The 19,859-nt window shown below is 33.3% G+C and overlaps 1 long non-coding RNA gene across 3 annotated transcripts; it reads left to right on the forward strand.

The window, feature by feature from the left end:
• The first annotated feature begins 808 nt into the window (after positions 1–808).
• LOC144411914 (uncharacterized) lies at positions 809–19,722 on the forward strand. Of its 3 annotated transcripts, none has more exons than XR_013469020.1 (7): positions 809–918; positions 1,734–1,795; positions 2,728–2,843; positions 4,791–4,830; positions 5,428–5,569; positions 7,445–7,554; positions 18,913–19,722. It is a non-coding gene; the product is annotated as an uncharacterized LOC144411914 (long non-coding RNA). The 3 variants fall into 3 exon arrangements; XR_013469019.1 differs by lacking the exon at positions 809–918 and adding an exon at positions 13,290–13,408 and having other exon boundaries at positions 1,722–1,795; XR_013469018.1 differs by lacking the exon at positions 809–918 and having other exon boundaries at positions 1,722–1,795.
• The last annotated feature ends 137 nt before the right edge of the window (positions 19,723–19,859 follow it).

Genomic DNA, 19,859 nt, shown 5'->3' on the forward strand with positions numbered 1-19,859 from the left:
ATTAATGCTGTTGCTGATGTTATGTCTCTGCCGTTTGGTTTGGGCGGAGAAATTACCTTTACTGTAGGGGTAGGCATCGAAACAACGTCACATTGTGACTCCACCTTTAGGGACATCGCCGGCACGTTATTTTATGAAAACATTCTTGTCTGCGAAAGTCAATGAGCTAAGATTTGTACGTCAATTTAGAGAATGCATTGATATAACGCTAAACACGCCGTTTTTCTTTCATTGAGTGGAAGGAAGGTTACATTTTTGATGACATCCAGGTGCGCGTTTACTCGACAAATATGAAACGACAAATATAATGGAAATGCTGGATTCTTTGTACTAAGCTCCCGTCACTGATGTAAAAATGTGAGCTCTGAGATGAACGGTTCCATTACATTTGAACCCGTGTACATTTGAACCTACGACAATTGCACCTGCGTACTATTGCACTTAAGGATTTTTTTTTGTTTTACGGTTATCTGAACCCATACTAACTCTAACCCATGGGTTTTAGCACCCGCATATAGATTGAACCCGCGGATATACACATGGGTTCAAATGTACATGGTTCAAATGTACGTGGGTTGAAATGTACGGTCACCGAGATAAACACCCCCGAAAATACCTTATTATGCGATCAGAAAATGTATGAAGCAAATCCCAACCGTCATCTTCATTCTGCATTTTTGAGATCATGCGTTAGAAGCGTGATCGGCTAGTAACGGCAATCTGGAGTAATCAAAGTAATCAGTTAAAAATATTTGATCACAACAATCAGTTAGCTTTTTTCGTCAAATATTTGTGCGCGGGAAGCCACAAGCGACATCGCAGTCACAAATGTTTGTCGTAGGATAAGGTTTGATTTTGGTAGGATGTATGGATAAGCTGACTGTTGGGTTATGACAGCGAGTTCGAAACAATATTCAGGTGAGCTAAATGTTATTTATATTTATTGTTTTCATTGCTATTCTATTGCTTTCATTTTTCTATTGTATAAGTGGTAAATTAGAGGTTTTCGGGCCTATACGAATTGGAATTATTAACCTATTACAGAAGTCTTGATTGGTGGGTGATTCTCTTTTGCATCGAACTCACTAACATCGGGTTCAATCGTTTCCTCACAACTGGTCGAACTTTAAAGCTATATGGCAATACATAGACTTATCATATTAAGAAACTTAAACGTAATATACTAATCTACGTCACTACCTAAGCTGCATTCAACAGGACAAGATTTACATGAATGTATTGCATAACTTTCAAAACTTTCGCAAATGTAGCGCAAAATCAATGGTTTATTAGAGATTCGCGTAGCCTTTCCACTTTCATATTTTATTGTGTATAGGGTGCTCCCATAGTATTCGTACCAAGATGGCGCACAACCTGAACACAGTATGTGTACCTGGTTAGGGTTCAAGTTGTGCGTCATCTTGAATTTCCAGCACGATCTGCATTCCTAACTTAAACTACCGAGATGGCGCACAACCTGAACACAGTATGTGTACCTGGTTAGGGTTCAGGTTGTGCGCCATCTTGGTAGTTTAAGTTAGGAATACAGATTGTGCTGTAAATTCAAATTTATAAATCGTTCCTACCCCCAAATTGATAATTACTAATATGTCATTTTAAAAGGCGGCGGGAGCTTCGTGCAGAAAACCCGATAGATTCAGCCCCGCTGTTCATTGAATATGCTAGCTACAGTTCTGCGACAGTTTATTTATCAATATTTCAACTTTTTTCAGATGCAAAACTATTAAAGGTTGAAGATTCAAAGACACAAAGTAACGAACGAGGAATAATACAAGTAAATATCATTTAAACATTTTATTTGAATTTTTTGCCTATTTTATTCCTGTACACCACTGTTTTCGTTTAGAATGCTAAACAATTAGATGCGAGCGCACCGCGTCTCGGGTCTTGCGATCAAATTCGGCATAGTCATGCCACATATTTGATCGTGTGTTTTATATTTTCACAAAGTTAAATAATTGTCTTCCGAATCAAAATTCCAAAAAAGTAAGACCCACGTTCACGTTTAAAATGATAAATAGTTCGATGCGAGCCAACATTGTTATGCCGCTTATTTTATCCTGTGCATTCTATCGAAATTTAATATTTAGATTTTGCACAAGTTTTAATAATTGTGTTTTGAAGCAGAAGTCCGAAATAGTACTATAAATACAGTACCTTGTATCAAATTGGTGTACTCTTTGCGACCCCTGAAATTCGTTGCTCGCTTCTCTGCTGGATAGCGATCCCCAGTTTGCGATCCCCACCGTGAACAATGTGATAATTCTACAAGTTACTGATCAGAGGTAATTAGTCATATACTCCATGAAACAGTAATAAAAGTTCATTGGGTATTTTACTGTTATTGTAATATTTGCAACTCGTGCAGTTTAAAAACTACACCTGATATGTTATAAAATATTAAGCTGAATTTATAAAATTGAATGATTACAAATACCTGTAACTGTAGAGTCGATAAAAAGCAATTTCTATGGTAATCTATAATATTTGAAATTTAATGGCAATCCTGAATAAATTTTATTCGTCTAAATTTACCCGTTACGTATTTTATTGAAACCAACGTATATTTTTTGCTTTGCAGTGTCTCTGTCAAATAGCATTTGTGTGAATTAACTACCTAATGACATAGTTTGCTCAACGAAATTTAGTTTGAATCAAATTTAGAATTGGCTTGCACAAAATCATGACATATATATTGATTTTCAGCTTAAAACACTGCTTGAAAGTTGACAGGACAATTTATCATTGTACCAAAAGAAATTCGTCAAGAGCCAGCTTTTCATCACTGAGTGAGATGGAGGCCTATCAAGTCTGAAAAGCAAGTATGTAACCAAATCATTTGAAATCTTTTCATTTTAGATGTCTATAGTATAAATAAATGATATATTGTATTTTTTTCGGGAAATCTACAAACAAATATTATGTTCAATATATTGAGTATGAGCTCAGTTTTTGGTTTGTGTGTCAAATGAAATTTTCTAAAAATTACAATCTCAAAATTTCATAATAACATGATACGCACAACTACCGTTTTATTCTGGCTATTGAGTCGGCCGAGTGAATAAGGCTAGGGCCATGTTTTAGAAATAAAAATTAAGCTTGTTTTCGTTCCCGCCTAATAGTCGAGATACAGGAATGCATTAAATTGGTCTTATTTTTGTCAGTTGGGCCACCAATGCGCGCTCATAATTGTTTATGGCAAAATCTGTTAAACCAAACCATGCTCATTACGTAGAATCGCGGAATTAAATATTCTGTCCTAACAATTAACTGTAGCAATATCCGGTGAATAATAACATAGTCAATATAGCGCAGGGGCTAACTGCTGTGTTGTCCCATCTGCTGTCGTTTCGTTTAATCGTCCAAACCAAAAGGCCAATTACTATCTTGAAAAGTCAGTCTATTTAAAGGTTATTAGGCCAGCATAAATAAAACTATGCCTCGTTAAGTGCAATTCGGTTAAAACACAACCCCAACTTAATAACCATGCGAATATTAAAACTTATTGTTTAACTTGTTGTTTATCATAGGATGCCTATATATACTAGTATGTCTGACATTTTTGAAATCGTAGTCCTGATCTTTTTCATTAATCTGATGAATACAAATGGTAGTTGACACTAACTAACATACTATATAAAGTAATCAGGCTAATTTTTTAAAGGTAACTGTGGTTCATTGTGACCTGTACGCTCGGGTAGTTCACAGTTGATATTCATGCCAATGATGTTCCCAACTAGTTCAAACTGGAATCGTCCCAAATTTCCAATAATGATATTATCAGAGTGAGTCATACTATGTGAATTAAGATAGCCGTTAATCTTACACCTTAAAGAACTCGCGTTTCAACTAAATTTTCCAAAAACGATACTGTATATTCAACCAAGTGTAAACACCTTTTTGGTTCTTATCCCCTTGGTAAAAGTCTTATGTTATCATACCAACCATGTTCATGTCTATTTAAAAATAGAGAAATAGAAATGCGTGTCCTATTTTCCCCATTGTTAGTGCGGGTCACGTCATGTTATGCCTAATCATGTATATTGAAAAGAGCTTAATTAATATAAACTCTCCTATATAATTTCTACTGAATGGTCTCTTTCATATACGTCACTCCCCGTCAATATAAGATATAGTAGTTTCAAAATTCTAGAATTCTTACTTTTTTAATTAGATATTAGGAACTTTGGTGTTGCTGCTCGATAACCAGTTTGGTTCCCCGCTACGTCCCTTCCCCGGTAAAACGGTGTAAATTTTCTTCGTGTCGTATTTTATGGTTGTGATACTTATTACTGGTTGGAAAAAAAAACTTGTCTTGACTTGATTAATCGTGTATCTTACCCCCTTTTGGTACTAGTTAACCATGACATTCGTGTTCACATGTGTTTCGAACTAAAATCGCATTAAGTTTCCAATAACGATATTATATGAGTGAGTAGAATCAAGTGCACCAATATGCATCAATATAACCGGTTATCGTACACCCTTTAGTACTGGTTAACAATGGGATTTGTGTCGAAGACTAAAATTTCGAAGGTTACTATATACATGAGATCCCACAAATTGTAAATCTACTATAGTCAGCTTATATCTATATTGCTAGTAGCCTTATGTTCATAAGCGTTTGAATCTGGGAATATATTCCTTATTTTGCTATCGTTTCTTCCCTAGTCATGATCTGTCATGTTCTTATATTTATATATATAATGTCTAAAATGTCTTTGGCATGTATAGATGGCATCAATTTATTTATAGATGTATATTTTCAGGTCTCTGGGATGGGAAGGAAAGACTATAGAGAACTTGAAGGTAAAATATAACACACTAATAAATAATTTACTAGTTAAGATTCAGATAATGAGATACAACATAGCACACTGACAGATCATTCCGAATAAGTAATATTTATAATATTGAAAATCTGCAAATAATATAGAATGAACGTAAATGAATATCAGTACAAGTTGTCGTCCTTGTATCTTTAGGATAAGCATAGCTTTTCACAAGAGCGTGGACAATTTTTTTGAGGGGCGTAAAGGTAATTAGAAACAGAAATATTTGTTAAATTTTATCTTTTCCGCCTTATTTTTTATATTTACATTTCTTAATAGCCGTATTTTCAACGTGCTTTTGAATGAATATAAATATGATTTATATTATGTGTTGCAATATTATAAACTGACAGATCATTCCAAAGTAATGTTAGTAAATAAGGGGGAATTCTGAATAATTTGTCAATGAACTGAAAATTAATATTTTTATTTTATGTATCCAAAGTATAAGCATAGCTTCTCTGTGCTCCTGTCAAATTACATTTTCCGTAACTTATAAATCTAAAAATTAATAATGACTTAGTTCGAACAACTATATTTATTCAAATCAATATTATACAAAATTTACTTGCAGTTCATTATCTCGCATAAAGTTCAGCTTTCTGAAACTTGAAAGCGGAAAAGACAGTTTATCATTATACATCAAAAGACATGCGGAGTTATTTGTCCGATTATGCATCACTGAGAGAGGTGAATGCATCGAGTCTAAAGAGCAGGTATGTTTTTAAAATCTTCTGAATCTTTCTAATTTACATTAATCACAAACAAGTTAGAATACTATATTATAAAAATCGGTGAAGAAATAAATGATATAGAGGTGAATCCGCAACCCAATTTCTTGATTGCGGCATTATAAAATATTAAAATTAAAATATAAAACGGAAGATATCACCATAAGTTTTGTTTTACCAATTTTGCAGCAGATTGAAAACGCTTTTTAGACATTGTAAATCACAAAATTTGGTGTTATGTTAGAATTTCTTCAAAATATATGCCATAATAGTAACTGAAATCGAAACACAGTAAATTATTCACGCGATGTACCTTTTGTCTATTTTGCGACTAACTACCTATGGAGCCGCATACGACGTTTTCTCGGTATGTGACGATATATAAAATAATTAATGCAAAATTTATCGATTGATTTTTTTTCGCAATAATTTAAATTACAATCGTTCGTATTTTGTCTATATCTTGGGATATTTCAAACGGTGAAACCTTAAAAATAATCAGAGTGACAGGCCTGCGGCGGGGCGGATTCAGTGTTGTTCCACTTGGTTTCATTGTTCTTCATTTCAAGTCCGCTGATTGACGCGGTAATTTTGAGTTGTAATGATTTTATATTGTCGTAAGACGTAAGTCGTCGCAACTGCAGGTTTCATTGAACACAATTAAGCCAATAAATACCGCATTTTAAATATTGCCGCATCAAGGGATGCAGCCAGGATTTTTCAATGGAGGTTACGTTGTAGCCCGTCTCTCTTTGCCTGATGGTGTTGGTGAATATTTTACAAGTCGTATTTTAAACGTCGACTATTAATCCGTAGTCAGCGGGTACCCGCATTTGGAAATAAAACATTAAAAATTCGGGAAAATTAATTTCAGAGAGATGTCAGTAGTGTCATAATGGTTTATGTGTACAAAAATACGCTCGCATGTAGCGCCGATCAAATGCACGAAATATGAAACTATTACTTGGAATTTATTGTTATGAAGTTGAAGTTTTATTTCCATTCAATGATTATTTACTTGCGCCGTGATCACTGGCGGGCAAAATCGTATTTTTTAATCGAGTTAATCGAATATTTTTAACGGACACCGAATAATCAGTATTGTCATTTTGAACGACATCAATTGGGATGTCGGCCGCCGAAACCATCGCCGTGACAATACTTTTTTTTTTCGGATTTTACTTGAACAGTGTGGCATTTTTATTTCATAATTTTGTCGTAATCGAAGGCCTCAGTGAATTATTTGTCACCGCGATCTTTTTGGCGGCCGACAATCCAATTAATATTGTTAGACTATATTTATAGCACTTTTTTATCCACTAGTAAATATTAATTATCACGGCTGATATCGTAGTTTTTATATTTCGGACATGATTGTGAGTTCACAATCACGTACAACAAGTGCATTCACAACACAAATTAATTTTATTATGATTTCTATCTTCTGTGTAGGATTTCTATCACAGTTAGTAAATTACGGTCCCAATTTTAGGCGAACAATACCATCATTATTGACCCCAGGGTGCGATATTTTTGAAGCGGATAGTTGGACATTTCTATGCGTTTAATTTTAGATCGAGTCGGTGTTACTTTTCGTGTTAAATAATAATTAAAGAACTTCGTAAATTGGTAATCACTACAATACTGTTGAATGTTCACGTAACTCAACATTGTTAAAACACTTTTTTAATTGATACTAACCCATGAATGAATCGGCAATAATGGCATTTCCACGTGGTTAAAATAATATTGTTTATGTATTTTTAATATAAGCTTATCTTTGCTTTACCTCTGTTAATAAGCATTTTTTGTGATTTGTAACTCCAAAACTTGATAATGAAACTATATATTTATTTTCAGTTTTCTAAGTCACTGCTTGAAAGAGTCATTGCATCAAACGGACATTGTTATTAGTCTGGTGCCTCACGGAGTGAGATGGAAGCCTATATAGTGTAAAGAGTAAAGAGCAAGTATGAAATCTTATAAATCTTTCAATTCATATTTTGTCCGGTATAAACTGATATATCATGTTAAATCCCGCTAGTCAGGAAGAACTGCAAATATTTGAATTATCCTCACAAGATGTCCATAATATTCCGCCCAATTTTATTTATATAATTTCGTAAAGTCATATATTGCAATGGTTTCCACCCGCTAGTTCACGAGAGGTGTGCAGTTTTTAGCTGATATGCAATAAATGTTCCTGCTTTGTTAGTTTCGTATGCACAATTCCCGGAAAAGCCGCGGGTTATGTTTCTTTTCGGCGTTCTCCCATCGTTTGACAAGTATCAAAGTATGCGGCAGTCCGCCAGCAATCGGGTTATATTACTGGTAATGGGGCAATTGCGGCTGCATTAATACAATTAGTCGGGCCTCATTTTATAGTATTTTTTGTATTCGTACTTTATGGGTTTATTTCGTTGCCATAGCGTTTTGTTAGTTTTTCAATAGTCTATTCAATAGTCTATAAGAGTAGTTTTTAACCAGGGTTCAATCGACTTTTTGTTTTTTTGTTGGAGTAACAGGGGTTCGATGAGCTTCCTTCAAATTAAAGCAAGTTTTCTATTATGGGAATTTCTATCCCAGCGTCTACTAATTATGCAAATTTAACTACAATTCATCCCAGATATTTAAACTTACACTTTCAACAACTTATAAATTAGCGTTGCTGTTTGTATAGCGTTGCGCAGTTGTAAGTTTTAGTGAACCCGTCATCTCCACGGATGTCGCGAGATTTGGTGTTTGTGCTTATATGATAGTGGCTAATTAGCTATTGCTAATTACTAATGCCGTCTGTAGCAGTCACCGCGATCACGCGCTCGTTAAGAGCCGCCTTCTCAGCTTCTGTCGCGTAAAATATTCAATTCATGACAACCACGAGATTCTAAAATGTCCTTACGTATATATTAATTTTATTGTCCCCAACGCAACTCGCGGTCTCGACTTTCTACGTCAAAATAAAAACATTACTGCCGTGGACATAAAACAATGAGATAAGCTGCCTGATATATTTAATTTTGATACGTATTTTTGCAATCTTGTGACCTCGTTATCGCCGTTAGTAAAATCTCGATATCTGATATAAAATCACGTGTAGTACAATTTTACTTCATACAATGAAAATAGATATAAAGTATACCAGTAAATCAAAAATACTAATTCACCGCCTCGAAATCCACGCCGAACAGTCGCCGCGATTGCGTCACTTGTTAAAAGAGCCGCCTTTTCTAACGAAAAATGATTTTTCTCTTGCGCAAGGTAACCAATCTATGACCGATAAGGGCATATTTAAAATGCCCTGCTTTATTAATTTAATTGTCTTCAATTTAACCTGCGGTTGCGCCGACAAAACAAGAGCCACTCTAAAACATCACGGAATTCCGCATAAAATTGTGTGGTAAACTGCCCTATTATGTATTATTTTGATCCGTATTTTTTCTATTTTGCGAATTCGACAAATTTGAGATGTGCTTGTAACATTGACTCCGTTCAATCGCAATGCTGCCACTCCGATTATTTTTAAAGATAAAAGCTTTCGAAAAATCCGTAAATCTGCTGTAAATTCTCATGTAGTAAAATTTATTTCAGTGGAATAAAAATTGATGGATATACTTCAGATTAATTATCTTATATATCATCACTAGCAGGGGAAAAAACGCGTTTTCAACCTTGTTTAATGATAACACTAAAATTTTCAACGACAATTTTAAAGTAATGGTTTACCGCCTAAATAGCACACTGATGAAATCAATCGGCGATTTTAGCAGAAGGCAATTGCACGCTTTTTCAGTTTTCACAATTCCGTGCGAGTACAAAAATAAAATAATTATAATTGTTCCCCTGGCACAAATTTGTGATTTAGAGAGAATAAATACCAACGAGAAGGCGTTTACGGCGTAAATAACGCCGCCTCGATGAAAATATACGGCGATTTTAGCAGAAAGCAATTGCACGTGTTATCGGCGACTTTTTCTGTTTTCGAAAAAATTCCAAAGGGGGGGGGGGGGGGGGTTCGACCCCGAATGGCTGCGCCACTGCAGACAGGTACGAATAGATTTGTTTGAATATATATCTAATTCATATCTAATTTATCAAATTACATTTTCGGTCATTCATAAACCCGAAACTTGACATAGTTCATATCGTTCACATAATGTCATAGTTCGAAAAATTTTTGGTACATTCAAATTTCAACCCCCAAGCCGAAATTAGATCGAAATAATTAATATTTTTCTGAAATCAATCAATTTTTGTAAAATTTACCATCTTCGAATACTACATTGTGCCACCGCAAGTTTTTGTTGAATTAAGTTTTTGGACACGTCAGTGTACATAACGATCGTTTCAATATTTTGTTGTTGTTTATGTTAGTATTCTTCTCTTTCGTCATGATGAAATCGCTTTTCTTTACGAATACTGAACAATTGCTTTGAAATTTTCAGTGGTTAAAGATTGATTTTTTTGCCAGAAGGCTATTACTTTTACTTATTTCAATTATTTCTGTGGACCTCAAAGATTCGCGTTTTTTATGTGTCGGAATAAAAAAATAGCGACACCTTGTGACGTGTCCAAATATTTGAGCACAGCTCTCTTGTTTATATTAGTCCTCGATTTAATGGAATATTCAAATATTTCCCCGCTAGATCGGAAAAGTTTTTTTGAAAAATGAGAGATTTGATTTGAAATTAATGCTTTCATTGAATTGAATTTAAATCCGTCGTTAACAAATTAGTGGTTGTCCGGCTTGGGTTAGGTTTCGGGTTAGGAGAAATTGAAAAATTTGAAATCTGCATTCATGGGTGTTTTTTGAAATAAATGCTTTCGTTGAATTGAATTTAAATCTGTTAACTTAAATGCCCAACCCAGATTTGTATATGGTAAATTTTTATTTAAATACAAAAAATTCTGATAAATAATAATTTATTTCTAAGTCATTGTCGTGTGAATGTCTCAGTCGTACGAAAATACATTTGTGAATGTTAAATGATGTGAATTGTATTTTACTTTGAGTTAAACAGTAAAGATGCAAAGTAAGAATGTTAAGCTAAATAGTGGGGTAATGAAAGAAAATGTTTTAACAAAAAAGCGCTCGTTGTTTCCACGAATTTAAGAAATAAATGAAATGGTCACTTCTAATTCTCCGATGAAGCGTAGTAAATTGGTAGATTCGAAAACACGCAACATGAGGACTTTTTATCAAATCTTCAGAATTTTCAGATTTTGTCGCAACGACACTGATCAGTTTGTTCTTCATTAGGGATTGCGAATACTTTAGAATAGTTATTTTTCCAACGCTGACACTGAATATTAATAGTTTCTAATATGTGTGTTGAAATGGTTTATTTTTGAACGAAAAATTAAAATGTTTTAAGCAAGCTGACAAGCTAGAAAAATTTTAGTTACACTGCACGCATGCCAGGTCATATTTAATAATTCCTCGCTCAATCGTATGTTTTTCTTTTTTAGCTGATCCTCTGCTAATAAGTGCTAATACAATACAATGCAGCAATAATCGCTAAAGTCGTTCAGGTTCATTCTTGAGCCGTTTTTACAGAGTTTCTAACATTTCAAATTTTTCATTTTGTCAAGGCTAGTTTTTTATTTCACATTTTGTTTTGTCCCTGTACAAAATATTTCATATAGTTTATAATTGTTATCAAATTGCTGTGTTTGATTATTGCTCGATCTGTTTATCCTCGGTTTGTGCGCTCGATATTCCAACGGTTGTTGTTCTGACTCCTTTTCAGAAGGTGCAGTCTGGTTGTCGGGTATTCAATGTAGTAAAAAAAAAAGATTTCTTGTGATTGGTTGCTAAATCTGTTCTAGGCTGCACTGTTGTATATTTTACGCTTACACTGGATATTCATATTTTCCAGCGCATAGAAAACAATCCCAAACAGGCTGGCAAGGCATAAAATATCCAATTTACATTGCACACATGCCGAGTCATATTATTTAAGCTTTTGCTTAATCGTTTGTTCTTCTATTTTAGGACATTTATAAACTCGTTTTTCCCTCTCAAATTGCTTCTAATTTTGAAGATGGAGAGTGTTAGAATATTTTAGGATAAAACACGTCCAATCAACTGTTAACTGAAGGCGCTTGTTGGATGTAATTGTGACAAAATTATACAAGTTTGAGCTTTTAAAAAAAATAAAAATGCGAATTCTACTGATGGCTTTCATGTAGGTACATATTAAAACTCTTATTTTTAGTGCGATTGCTTTAATTAAAATCATCTTTTAAAATATGTTAACGTAACTATAAATATTATAGAAAACGAATCTCCCAAATCAAATAAACCCTCTTTGGGTTTAGTATAAATTTATAGAACGCCGTTAACATTATAAAGAGGAAAATATGGGATACCTGTAAAGAAGAAAAATGTCCGTCCATTTTATATTTCTACGAACATTTTCTGCAGTTCTTTGCGTTTCATACTTTTTCATTTCTTTTTGTTGTCAAGACTTTATGATTTTTTTTTACAGTTTTTAGCTCTTGGTTCAAAAAAGACCATAATATTATAGTGTGAATTTTTACACGCATTTTCTACTTGAGTCTCTCGCTTATCGTTTGTTCTCCTTTTCCCCCCTAATAATAGGTCATATATAAACTTGTTTTGGTATCACGATGCCATGAAATAATAATGTCATTTGAACTTACGGGTTATGTTCTGATATTCGCGTTTTTTTACTGTAACTTGGTTCTAATTTGATTGCTCGATTCAAATTAGAAGGATTTTAAGTCGAATCACGTCCAAATATTAACTGAGGACAGCTAAACTAACCCAATATGATATGTTCATTTTGCAATATTATTTTTTGCCTTGAATAGTAATTTTTTAACAAATGTTCATATAACTATCGTGTATTATTTACTTGTTTTATTTTATCATTAATTGCGGTAAATTGACTTTTCATTTATTTCAATTTCGGTTTGGAATGATTAAAATGATCAATGTCGTTATACAGTCAGTGCTTTTCAAAACTAATTTAAAAAGCTTTCGGTAAAAGGTATCGGGTATCGGTAATATCGGCAATTCGTATCGATATCGGCTAAATGTAGACTGATATTTTCAAGATAATTAACTTTTATTCTATTCCAGAATGTTTTAAAAAGTAGGTTGAAATACTGACATGAAAATTATTTTTTGCTTGGAGTGATCGTGTTCGCGGTATTAGCCTCGTTAGGTAGGAACAATGTTGTTTCCCAACCGCGCGAATAGAAACGGGAATATGATTATGACACGATTTTAGCCATTTATCACCTCAACTAATTTGGCTATTTTTGCAGCGAATTTTTTATATTGACATTTTTAACATTGCACGGGAATTATGAAGAAATATATCGAATGGGAATTTTTCGATGTGCAAAAAACAAAATACGACGTTATAATGGCTTAAATTCTGTGCACGCAACTCAGTATGTATCAGTTAGATAAAATGAGTGAACATTTATTTATTTTAACTATATCTCTTCTCTGTATTTCTGTCTTGTGAATTAAATAACTTGATAATGTCTTAGGTCAACGAAATTTAGTTCCACCTAAAGTAAGATGGACTCGGTATGCACATAATATGGCATTAAATTGATATTTTTATGTATTTTTATTAAAAGATTACCTTTGCTTTACCTCTGTCGAACAGCATTTTTTTGGGATTTATGACTCCAAAACTTGATAATGAAACCATATATTTATTTTCAGTTTTCTAAAACACTGCTTGAAAAAGTCATTGCATCAAACGGAATCGACAGTGTTAATTAATAGTATGGTGCATCACAGAGTTAGATGAAAGCCTATTTAGTCTAGAGAGTAAAGAGCAAGTATGTAATCTTATAAATCTTTCAATTCATATTTTGTCAGGTATAAACTAATATATGATGTTAAATCCCGCTAGTCATGAAGAGCTGCAAATATGTGAATTATTCTCACAAGATGTCCAAAATATTTCGCCCATTTTTTTTTATAATTTCGTAGAGTCATGTAATGCAATGGTTTCCACCCTCTAGTTCACGGGCGAGTGTGCAGTTTTTAGCTGGTATGCGATAAATTTTGCTAATTGGTTAATTTCGTATACATAATTTCCGGAAAGACGCGGGTTATGTTCCCTTTTGGGCGTTCTTCCATCGTTTGACAAGTATCGGCGTATGCGCCAGTCGCCATCAATGGGGTTATAATACAGGCAATGAGGGCATTTGCAGCTGCATTAATACAATTGGTCGGGCCTCATTTCATAGTATTTATTGTATTCGTACTTCATGGGTTTATTTCGTTGCCATAGCGTTTTGTCAGTTTTTCAATAGTCTAGAACAGTAGTTTTTAATTAACCAGGGTTTAATCGAATTTTTGGTGTTTGTTGGTGTTGTTCCAGAGATTCGACGAGGTTCCTTTAAATTAAAACAGTTTTATATTATGGGACTTTTCTATCACATTATCTATTAATTATGCAAATTTAACTACAGTTCATCTCAGATATTCAAATTTAAACTTTCAACAACTAATAAATTAGCGTTGCTGTTTGTATACCGTTGCACAGTTGTAAGTTTTAGTGAACCCGTCATCTCCACGGATGTCGCGCGCTCTGGTGTTTCTGCTTATATGATAGTGCCCTTAGATGCTTTCTGATTATGACTTTGAAACATCTTGGGTTGTTATGGCAAGCCAAGGATTTTCAACCTGAATCTTTTAATTTTCTATAACCTTGCACGAAATTATGCTTCCCCTTTATAAAGTCGGGAATTGGGCTCTCAATTACAACCATTTGGTACAATGGGGCTTGGCGGGAGCTTTCAGGATAGCGCAGGAGTTCGACAAGCTTGGAATGGTTAGGATTTAGAATTTGGAAATTCTACGGAGTGTTGTTTTATTTGATGTTGCCTTTTTGCTACAGCAGACAGGTACAAATAGATTTGTTGAAATATGTATCCAATTCATATCTAATTTATCAAATTACATTTTCTGTCATTCATAAACTCAAAACTTGACATAGTTTATATAGTTCACATAATTCCATAGTTCGAAAAATTATTGGTACATTCAAATTTTAACCCCCAAGCCGAAATTAGATCAAAATAATTAAATATTTTTCTGAAATCAATCAATTTTTGTAAAATTTATCATTTTCGAATACCACATTGTCCCACCACAACTTTTTGTTGATTTAAGTTATTTATTCAATCCTCGATTTGATGGAATATTCAAATTTTTCCCCGCTGGGTCGGAAAAGTTCGAAATAATTCAATATTTTTGAAAAAACGTATAGTGCAATATACTAATTATTTAGATATATTACCACAGTTGTAAATGTTTCTTTGAAAAATGAGAGATTTGATTTGAAAAAAATGCCTTCATTGAATTGAACTTAAAACTTGAAGCTTTAAAATAACAAATTAGTAGTTGTCCAGCTTGGGTTAGGATTCGGGTTAGGAATAATTAAAAAAATTGAAATCTGCATTCGGTGGTGTTTTTTGAAATTAATGCTTTCGTTGAATTGAATTGAATTCTGTTGTTAACTTGAATGCCCGACCCAGATTTGTCTTTGGTAAATTTTTATTTAAATACAAAAAATTCTAATAAATAAAAATAATTTATTTCTATGTCATTGTCGCGTTAATGTCTTAGCCGTACAAAAATACATTTGTGAATGCTAAATGATGTTTATTGTAAGAGTAAAACAATAAAGATGCAAAGTAAGAATGTTAAGCTATATAGTGGTGAAATGAAAGAAAACGTATCAACAAAAAAGCGTTGGACGTTTCCACAAATTTAAGAAAGAAATGAAGTGGTCACTGCTAATTCTCTGATGAAGCGTAATAAATTGGTAGATTTGAAAGCACGCAAGATGGGGACTTTTAGGAGGTAAATTTCCAGAATTTTCTGATTTTGTCGCAGCGAACTTGATCAGTTTGTTTTTCATTAGGGATTGCGAGTACTTTTGCAGAGCATTGCTGTATTATATATTGATATTTTGCGAAAATCTTAATCTATGTAATGAAGAGAGGTAAATGAACTGCAAAATTCTTGTTTCTAACACCTCTTTTTACACAAAATTCTTCACACTATATCTCCGCCATAACGAAAACGCTTGATCAGATGTTTGAAAGCTGCACAGCAACAGATTCATAAAAAAACGCAAGTTACTTTTCGGATTTTGTCTCCCTTATATTCTTCATTAGACACGACTTAGTTTTGGTGGGAAAAAATGTAAATCAAACAGCAGGGTTGTACAAATTATAAAACAGGAAGACCAGAAAGAAATAACTGGGTGAAAAGTAATTACTTAGTATCTCACGAGCCAACATTGAGTTTCTCGTGGAATTTAATCGTATTTTCAACCCTAAATATTAACTTTTTAATATGCTTGTAGGAAGTAAAATGATATTTTCTGTTGTTTGCTGTCTAGTTCAGTTTTATTAGCTGAATTGTTATTTATCCGACGCTGACACTAAATATTCATAGTTTCTAATATGTGTATTGAAATGGTTTATTTTTGAACGAAAAGTTAACAAGTTAAGTTGTTTTAAGCAAGCTGACAAGCCAGAAAAATCTTAGTTACACTGCACGCATGCCAGGTCATATTTATTAATCCCTCCTCGCTTAATCGTATGTTTTTCTTTTTAGCTCATCCTCCGCTAATAGGTGGTCATTTTGTACACGAAAGTCGTTCGGGTTCATTCGCGGGCCGTTTTTCCGGAGTTCCTAACATTTCAAATTTTTCATTTTGTCAAGGCTAGTTTTTTCTTTTACATTTTGTTTTGTCTCTGTACAAAATATTTCATATAGTTTTTGATTGTGATTAAATTGATGTGTTTGATTATTGCTCGATCTGTTTATAATCGGTTTGTGCGCTTGATATTCCAACGGTTGTTGTTCCGACTCCTTTTCAGAAGGTGCACTCTGGCTGTCGGGTATCCAATGTATTTCTTGTGATTGGTTGCTAAATCTGTAGTAGCCTGCACTGTTGTATACTTGACGCTTACATAGAATATTCATATTTTCCAGCGCATAGAAAACAGTCCCAAACAGGCTGGCAAGGCAGAAAATATCCCATTTACATTGCACACATGCCGAGCCATATTATTTAGGCCTTTGCTTAATCGTTTGTTCTTCTATTTTAGCTGATCCTCTGCTAATAAGTGGGCATTTATAAATAATAAATAAAACACGTCCAGCTAACTGTTAACTGAAGGCGCGTGTTGGATGTAATTGTGACAAAATCATATCAGTCTGAGCTTTTAAAAAAATAAAAATGCGGATTCTACTGGCTTTCATGTAGGTACATCCTGAAACTCCTATTTGTAGTGCGATTGTTTTAAAATCAAATTCTAAAATAAGTTAACGTGACTATAAATATTAAAGAAAACAAATCTCCCAAATCAAATAAACCCTCTTTTAGTTTAGTACAAAATATAAAACGCCGTTAACAATATAAAGAGGAAAATATGGGATACCTGTAAAGAAGAAAAACGTCTGTCCATTACATACTTCTACGAACATTTGTTTCTGTAGTTCTTTGCGTTTCATACTTTTTCATTTTTCTTGTTGTCAAGACTTTATGATAGTTTTTGATTTTACAGTTTTTTGCTCTTGGTTTAAAAAAGAACATAATATTATAGTGTGAAATTAAAAAGTAGGTTGAAATACTGATATAAAAATTATTTTTTGCTTGGAGTGATCGTGTTCGCGGTATTAGCCTCGTTAGATAGGAGCAATGCTTTTTCCCAACCGCGCTAGTAGAAACGGGAATATGATTATGAACTGATTTTAGCCATTCATCAGCCCAACTAGCTCAACTAATTTGACTATCTTTGCAACCTATTTTTTATATTGACAATTTTAACATTACAAAAGTACAAAATACAATGTTGGCATGGCATAAATTTCTGCGCACACAACTCGATTTATCAGTTGGATAGATTGAGTGAACATTTATTTTTTTTAACACCTACAGTAGCCTAACCCGATGAGTTTTCTAACCGAACACCGATATAATTAACATCAGTGTACAATGTATTTAAATCGAAAAACGTAGCAGGATCCAAAACATTAATTTCTTTTTATCTGAAATATGGCTTTTTCAAATTTGAAAAATTGTGTGGCATGAATAATGCTTGCAAACTGTTACTTTAACTTGTTTGGACTGAACACCTAAGATAATAATTACATAGCATGTAAATGTCGGCAATTTCTGCTTTAAAATATTAATATCGTCGTTTTATCGTTGTTGTCGGATTGGTATCGGCGACAAAAGGTATCGGTACATCTCTTAGTTGGAATCTCTAGTATAATGTAATGGACGTTAATGTATTGTTTAAAATAGATATACACTTCATGCGTTATTGTATCAAATAATATGTTGTAAAACAATGTACTCTTTTACTGCAAACCTCGTATGATATCAAATACCATCTTTAAGCCATCTCAAGCATGTAATAGTATGTTACACATACTACTACTAAGATTTATTTACTCAGCAACAGACAAAGTTTAATTGTTTTCTTCTGTATATATATTTGACCCGGAGTTATTTCAAAAGTTATCGGGCGTTGTACTTTCGGTGGATGACCGCTCATAGACTTCTCTCTTTAAGGCAATTCATCTTCTGTTCGTGGGGAGAAAAGAGGCATGTTGACTTCAACAAAATCTTGTATCGATATTGTCTCCTCATATTCTTGTTTGTTTATAGTTATTTCGGATCATTGCAGGTCGGCTATTTAAAAGTTAATTCGCATTGGAAGTTTGTCGTTCAAGTAGTGTCAATTTAATTGCTGTAATAATCGGATTGTTTGCTTGTTTTATATTTTGGTTAAATGATAGGGTTTATTCAAATTGCATAAATTAATGTTGCTATTGTTTGCATCTTTTGGAATTATGTATGTTGTAGACATACTTGGGTTGGTCGTAAACTTTAGCAACCCAATACATTATGACCGAGTATGACAGATGTCGCAATATATTGGCTTATGTGAAAAGTAGGGTTAATTGTTTTGGCTTCTACATTATGCGTTTCGACCTCTACAATAATCATTTTTATCAGCACACTATTTCACGTTTTTTATCACATATTATTCGTTTCTCGTACTTTGGTTCATGTAGACTGGATATTTCATTGCCAGTAACAGACTTCAATCATATTCAAAGATGTGTAGTAGTTAATATCGAGAAAACTGGCAGGTTATAAGTCTTAAGGGAGTTGATGTCGCGCAGCGTCACCGCCCAACACGTTATAGGCGTCTTGTAGAGCCTCATCATACGTAATAAGTTGCTCATAGTTTACTTCCTCTACTATAAAAGTGCATAAGAAATAAATGTATATATACTTTTACAGGATTCTTCAATTATGGAACTTGACGAATCTTTCTGTTTTTCAAAAGAAAATACAACTCAATTATTTGAATAAGAAGAAGAGTTTTATTAAACATAACTGAGATGTGCTAGCCAACAAATGCATCGAGTCCACACACAAGACTTTGATATAGAAAAATAGACTGATGTTTGAGACTGTATTTCATTGCCATACGTACTTTAAGCTCGTATGTATGTGCACTGATTACTAATATTAGATCGCAAACAAATGCATTGGGCAGCAGATACACATGTCTTTTATATCAAATAAGACTGTTGTTTAAAACTATACCAAAATGTCATACACACTGTAAAAGAATTATATGCGGAAGTTTGACATGGGTCGACCCGTGAGGAACTAAATATTTATGTAATCTGAATATTTGCAAACGGATTTTTGATTGTATATTTATTAATGAATTAAATCATAGCTCAGAAAAATAAATACAATTGTTATTTGTATTCTAACACCCTGCAATGCAATCCTGTGTTTGATGTCCTGTTATGATAAGTTTGATATGATTCTTTCATTGTACGTTATTTTTATTTTTTTATTACTGTTATTGTATATTACTGATTTATTATTTATATTGTCGTTTCTTACTGATATTGTATATTTTTTAATAAGTTTTTTTTGTAATATGCTGTTTCTATATTTAGCTATCTCTCTTATTTGTCATATTCATTATTTTATATTGTATTTTTGGAGATATTTTCAACAGGTAAACAAGATATCGTGACAACGACAAAGGAAGAAAAGTATTAACAGGGCTTGCCATCTATAGTGTTAATTTTGATTTTTGTCGGTATATTATTTTTCTGAAGATAATAATACTGATACAATATTGCACGAAGTATGATGTTTATTGCTGATATTGAATATTTAATAATAAAGCTTTTTTAGTAATATGCTGTATCCATATTTTCCTA

This window comes from Styela clava, chromosome 15 (genome assembly GCF_964204865.1).
Source record: "Styela clava chromosome 15, kaStyClav1.hap1.2, whole genome shotgun sequence".
NCBI classification, from domain to species: Eukaryota; Metazoa; Chordata; class Ascidiacea; order Stolidobranchia; family Styelidae; genus Styela; species Styela clava.